Source organism: Prosopis cineraria, unplaced genomic scaffold (assembly GCF_029017545.1).
Source record: "Prosopis cineraria cultivar Desert tree isolate PC_DT_omini unplaced genomic scaffold, ASM2901754v1 PC14, whole genome shotgun sequence".
NCBI lineage: Eukaryota > Viridiplantae > Streptophyta > Magnoliopsida > Fabales > Fabaceae > Prosopis > Prosopis cineraria.
In genome coordinates, this window is record NW_026555345.1 from 20,824,653 (window position 1) to 20,832,168 (window position 7,516).

The window sequence follows — 7,516 nt, forward strand, 5'->3', positions numbered from 1 at the left end:
AAGACGTTGTGGCATTTTCCAATCATACTAAGATTTAGATGCCTATATAGCATTGCAAAAGATGCTAAACACTTGACATGTTGATGAGAAAATTAAGGATGGCAAGTTACAATACCCTATAGATTCTCCTCAATGAAAAAAGTTTGATCTTATGTACCTTGAGTTTGGGATAGAAGATAGAAACCTGCGCCATGCATTAGCCATTGACGAAATGAACCCTTATGGGATGCAAAGCAGTGCTCATAGTGCATGACTGGTTATTTTGATGATCTATAACCTTGCTCTAGCATTGTGCATGAAGCATAAGTTTATGATGCTGTTATTATTGATTTTTAAGCCTCGACAACCAAGAAATGATATGGATATGTACTTAGCTCCATTGATTGAAGATCTGAAGATACTGTGGGAGACAAGTGTGGAGGTTTATGATAGGTATAGAGAAGAAAAATTAATCTTGCGAGCAATGTTGTTTGGCACCATAAATTACTTTCTTGCCTATAAAAATTTATCAGGATACAGTATCAAAAGGCAAGTTGCATGTCTAGTGTGTGAGGAGCACACTTACTCAGTGTGATTGGAACATTGTAAGAAGAACGTGTTCATTGATCATCAGCAATTTTTGCCACAACACATCATTACTGATAATTGATGAAGGCCTTCAATGGCTATTCGGAGAAGGGTAGAGTTCCTTTGCCATTAACTGATGAGAAGCTCTTTGAAAAGGTCAAAAATTTAAATATTAAATTTGAAAAATCATTTGCAAGTAAGATTGTTAAGAATGGTTAGAAAAAGAAGTCCACATTCTTTGAGTTGCCATACTAAAAGACCCTAGATTTTAGTATTTCATGGATGTGATGCACATCGAAAAGAATGTCTGTGACAGTCTTGTTGGCACTAAGAATGGTATTAATGTAAGGATGGATTTGATTAATATGGGGTTAAGAGAAGAGTTAGCACCAAAGAGAAAGGGAAAAATGCACTTTTTTACCTCTACTAGCTCACACCCTGTTAGGAAAAATTGGCTTTTTGTGAATTCTTGCATGAAGTTAAAGTGTTAGAAGGATATTCTTCAAATATAAGTAGCCTCATATCCATAAAAGACCTCAAACTAGTAGGTCTCAAGACTCATGATTATCATATCATCATGGAAAATTTATTATCGGTACGTATATGATCCATTTTGCCAAAGAAGGTGTGAGCCACGATTACTAGATTTTGTTTCTTCTTTAAGGCAATTTGCAGCAAGGTGATTGACCTGAAGAAATTGCCAAAGCTAGAACATGAAATAGCTAAGATTTTGAGTAGCTCAAAATGTATTTTTTTCCTTTGTTGTTTGACATCATGGTTCATTTATTATTTTACTTAGTTAGAGAGATAAAGTTATGTGGCCCTGCTTATTTGAGATGGATGTACCTAATAGAATATTACTTGAAGGTATTATAAGGATATGTAAAAATTAAAGTCAGCTCGAGGGGTGTATTGTTGAGAGGTACATCATGGAAGAAGAAGTTGAATTATGCATTAGATATCTTTCTAATGTGGATGCTATTGGGTTGCCAAAATGCACAAAGGACACCACAGGTGAACAGGATGGAATCATGGGAAGAAACTCATTAGCATAGACAAGACACAATGAGAGCAAGTTTACTTGTATGTTTTACACAACACTGAGGAAGTTCAACCATATGTAAAAGAACACAAGACAATAGTTAAGAGCCAGAATAAGGGTAAGAATGAAACTTGGCTAGCAACATATCACAACTGGCATTTTATATATTGATTTAGAGCTCACATCTCTGAGGAGTCCCATTAGAAAGGTTGAGGTTTTTGGCTAGAGGTCCTGAATTTGAAGTATTTTCTTATACATTTTATGTAATTAATAACTTTACATTTTATATGAAAAGCCAAGATGCTTGGGGTACTATGTAAAATAGTGATGTAATGCTTGCAGCTCAATCAATGCATGTCTCTAGTTTTAAAGACAAGAACCCAATCTATGTGATAATGTCATATTTAGGATTACAGAGCACATTTGGGAATTGAATTATATCAAGTTTCATGAACCTATCTTTTATTATATATGGGTTGACAATAAAAATGGCTTTCGAATTGATGAGTTAGGTTTTATTCAAGTAGATCTTAATAAGATGGCTCATAAAGATGAACCATTCATTTTGGCATCACAAGCTTGACAAGTGTTTTATATGTCAAATCCAGTGCATAAAAATTGATCAATTGTTCTTTCAATGAACAAAATAGTGGGTAATGAAGAGGATGAAGATTTTAATGTTGAGGATGACCCTTTCATGGGAACATCACAAACATTTGATGTTTCAACTGGGATAATGCCTTATATATTAAAGAAGATCATGCAAAAGGGATTTAGATTGATGAGGGATATGTAGAATACAGAAAAGAAAAAAAAGAAAAAGAAAAAAATCTTAACACTTGTAAGATCTTTCTTTAATTTTCCTTTTATTTTTTAAAAATTTAGATAAATGGCTACCCCACTTGAGAAGAGTAGTAATGCTCCACCCACTGAAGAAGAAATATTCAAGGAGGCTAAGTGGGTTAAAACTATTATGAAAGCGATGAGACAGGCTCGAGCAGCTAGTCATAAATGACTAGTAAATTGGAATGATAGGGGCTAACTAGTTAAGCCTCCTTAGTTGGTTAGTTATATAGGGGTCTTAGCTCATCATTATGTGCCCTGTTGCATTGTAGATTGGAGAAAGAAAAATGACCCATAACTTGAAAAAGCAAAAAATAATATTTGGAAAGATCTGTGTATATCTTTTGATCTGAATGAGAGTCATAGGCATTACATCATAAGAAAAGTAGCAGATGCTCATAGAAAATTTCATGCTACTTTTACAACATATCATCTCAAAGATGAAAATGGAGAATTCAATATTCAACCTCCTGAAATGTATTAGAGATCTAGCAAAAGCATTGGGATGAATTTATGGAAATGCACCAACAGCCTGAATTTTAACAGATCAGCCAGATCAATTGCTCTAGAGCTGCAAGTATTCCTTTTCAATGTAGAGCAGGAAGAAAGAGCTATCTAGCCATTGAGCATGGTTTGGTAAGTTTCAATTAATATTGTCTATTAATATTACTTATATATTTAAGGAAATTTTTTTAATCTTTATAATATCTTCTTTAAAAAGAAGGAAGAGGCTAGACCTAATGCTTTAATTTCTTGAGCTCTTGTTTAGCAGATAGCTTAAGAAGATAAAGAAGGAAAATTACATGATGAGCGTACTTGAAAAGTCGAGGAGAATTGTGTAAATACTGATATTTTAGTGTAGTACTTTATTTACATTATTTACTTAATAATCAGTTTATAATTTTTTTCAATAGGAAGCATTATCATATGGAAGCATTATCAATGAACAGGTAGATGTCCTTTGTAGGGCATTGGGAGCTCTAAAGGTCTCTGGTTGTGTTAAAGGAGTTAGATTCAGCATTTCTTAGGGAACTTACTTTGGATATTGGTCCAAAATTTTTACCAAAGATGATTTTAATGCAAGGATGGCGAAATGGAGGAAAAAATGGGAAAAAAAATTAAAATCATGTAGAAAAGAGATTTGACCAAATGATTGGAGTAATAAATGTCCCCACAAGCCATCCTTGGTGATAAAAATAGCTGCTCATTCCATACTAAAGAAGATTTTCTAAGGTTATAACTTTTCTTTGTATCATCTTCTCTTTATTCACAAAATACATTTCACATTTTCTTAAAATATTAATTTTTTAATTTTTAAGGCAAGTCTCAATGTCAATTATGGTTAGAATTATCACATTATCGTGTTGTGGCACTTAGATCTATGTATAATGACAATAGTACACTCTAGATCATTGCTTGCTGATCACTTAAAGGCAACTATAACTATTCCAATATAAAATGATGCTGAGTTACCAGTGCAAATAGAAGATGAGAATATATTCATGATTTTTGATGCCATTGGAACTTATGTGGCTTGGCCTATAAAGCTTATTAAGTTACAAATATAATAATGATGGTTCTTTAAAATCATTCATGTTTTCTTTTGGCTTTACCAATTAATTTTACATTTTATAGTTCTCAAAATATAAAGAAGTAGCAAAGAAGCCAATCAAAATGAAAGGAAAGCCGTCAACAGTATCTACCTCTGTAACTAAGGCAAGAAAGACTAGCATAGAATATATTTAGCTAAAATATCCTCATCAAAATGCACTTGAAGTGATTATGTGGATAACGTTTAAAAATAAGATCTGTGAAGTAGAATTTGAAAAGGAGATTTATGGTGAAATGATTAGCGAAAAATTAGTGGTTGAAAATATTAATGAGATCCTAACCAAGGATTGCCTACAAACTACACAAATTAGTTTATAGATCATGTACTTTCTAAATTTTATTGTTTATTGTAGTATTTATTTAATATTAGTTGTGAATATTTCTATTTTTTTATTTTAGATACTTGTATCATACTTTTATGGTGTCAGGCTCATTGATAACAAAAATTTTATTTATTAGCCCTTACACACTAGTACTATAGTGTTGTGTATCATTCTCAAAAGATTACTGATACATTCAAAGCCAAAAGTAAAAGAAAAATGTTATTTTTTGCTTCTCACAATCTAAGATAAGTTATTTTTGTTATTTATCTTTAAATTTAGTTGATATTTTAGTTAATAAAATATTTTATTTTTTAGGAAACATTAGGTGCTTGTTTGTATCAATCCGTTCTTCCCTATGATTTTATCTTGACTTATTAAGAGATAATGACTTTAAAAATTACAAATCTATGATGATATTATTTAATCAGTAAGTTTTTAGTTCTATATTCTTTATATATGTTTATTATAAAAATTAATTTTTACTTGGTATGCTTAATCATTATAGGGCTGTAGCCCGTTATCGAGGTGGTGAAAGTCCCCCTCCAAATACCGAAAGACTTAATCTTATTGAGTTTTATACATGAAAAAAAATAAAGGTTTATATTATTTTCTTAATAAAACAAGTTGGTATGTACTAAATGATTGTTTGATTGATATTTTATGTTTGTTATTTTGAATATGCTATTCTGGATTGATGTTGAATTTTTGAAAAATTTTAAAACTTTCAAGTTATAAGGGAGACTTTGCCGGATTTTTGATAGCAAATACTTGTATTATATACATAACTTCATCCGCAAAGTATTTTAAATTAAGTTAAAATTCATTTCTACCATATTTTGATAATGACATCTTTTATTGTTTTATAGGTACATACAAAATTATGAGGTTGGGAGTGTGTATACTATGTTATGAAGTTTATGAGAGAAGTAATTACATAATAAGAGTTGATCATTCCTAAAAATGTAAGTCAAAAGCTTTGAAATTAAATTAATATAATGTTAATTACTTACATATTATTTTCATATCTTATGTAATATTTTATTGGAGCAAGTCCTCACATTTTATTATGGAGCAAATAGAAGATTTAATTGAAAAGTGGTCAAAATATATCATTATTTATTTGTGATATGAAGTTAGATTTTAATATTAAAAAAATACCAATAATTTTATTTGTTAGGCTTGTTAGAAATTAAACTAGCTAGTTAGGAAATTGAAATTGTTATTTTAATTTCATGTTCTTTCCTTGTATATAAATTTTTATGTTTATATTGTTTCTAAATTAGTATTTGATATCGACATTAGTCATTTTTAAAGAAACATGAAGGAAAAAATTTTGAAAAATATAGATTTTAAAAAATAAATATGGCCTATGGGAGCGCTCATTTATAAAGTGCTCCCGTATATTGACATCCGATCTAAGAATAAAATATAACCTACGGGAGCACATATGGGAGCGCTTTAGAGTGCTCCCATATATTGACATACAATCTAAGAATAAAATATAACTTACGAGAGCGCTTTTGATAAGAGCGCTCCCGTATTTGCTTCCGTAAGTCATATTTTATTTTTAAATATATGTGATCACTTTTCAAAAAACACTCTTATATCTAATACATACAGAAATGCTTTACAAAGCGTTCCCGTATATTTTGGAGCACTCGATATTGAATCACTTTTGAACTGCTCCCTAAAGCTAAAAAAAAAAGTACTCCTGTAATTTTATTTTGAAGTAGTGTAATGATCAAAATTAACTTTTATTAATAATAGGGGTGACATTGTAACATTTTTAAATGTTGAGGGAAAATATTGTACTCAAAATAAATTTAGAATCCCAAATGCCTCAAGACCAATAATTTGAGGATAAAATTATTATTTACCCTTTTAATAACTAAGAGGGGTAGGTAAGCATATAATTCTAGGGGAGCCGATGCATAATTTTTACCAAATATTAAAATTTACTAAATTCAATTACAAAAATCCAGTGCCGTCCCTATCTGCATCAAAAGAAATTATATTTTAACAGCAAAAAAGTCGCTATTATGATTTATAAATAAATGAACTAACCAATTATTTCATATGCGTTTCGTAACTAAACTTATAATAAATCCTTAGATTATGCCATTTTGATTGCATTAAAGGAAGGGAAAAAAAACAAAGAAAGAAAAAAAAACTTGCAATATTTTTATACTGATCGACTATATGTGTGTGTACAGTCTCTGCAAACATTAACAATTTTCTGTATTTGAAAAAAAAAATTGTTTTCAGTTTTAAGTTCTAAGGCAATTTCACGTAAGTTTATATATAGCTGAACTCTTCTTGTGTTGCTTAAGGATTTATCTAAGAGTGCTTTACTACTCTTTCATAAATATCCTAGTGACTTTTCATTCTAATGGCATCTCATAGAAGAGCGAAAGGTCATGCGTATGGTTACGTTGTCGCTGTTTTCTTCAAGTTAATGTAATCAAAAGTCACTAGAAATTGTTAATAATTAATTAATAATTAATATTCTGCACTTAATTAATTAATGATGAGTTTTTCTTTATATATGAACGTTAGATTCAACTAATGGTTAATTTGTTGATTAATTTATACGATAAAAAGTAATTTATGTGCTGCGGGAAAATAAATCCCTATCACAAGTTATGTACGTACGAGCTCATATGAATCTTCAAGCGTCGCAAATTATTATTAATTAAACGAATAATTAAATATTAGCTCATGTATCATGCTTTGTTTGCATGCAGCCTCTATCAAACTCAATAATAACTATAGATTCTCTTCCAGAGGGTTAAATATGATTTTATATATTATAATTACAAATTAATATAAGCTTGTGATGTGTTAACTGACTATAAATAGTGCAATTAATTGAACATATTATGTACTGACAATGTAATCAGGTACCTCGTTTGAGCTTGTGGGGTAATTGCCGCCACAAGCCAAAAGATAATAATAATAATAATAATAATAATAATAATAATAATAATAATAATTACGTAAGTGAGTTAATTTAAAAAATATTTAATTTGCTCCCTTTAAAAAAATTGAATTGCCCCACTATTACCCAAAAAAAAAAATCCACTTGTCCTCTTAAAAAATTTCACTTATTCCATTTAAAATATTGTGAAAT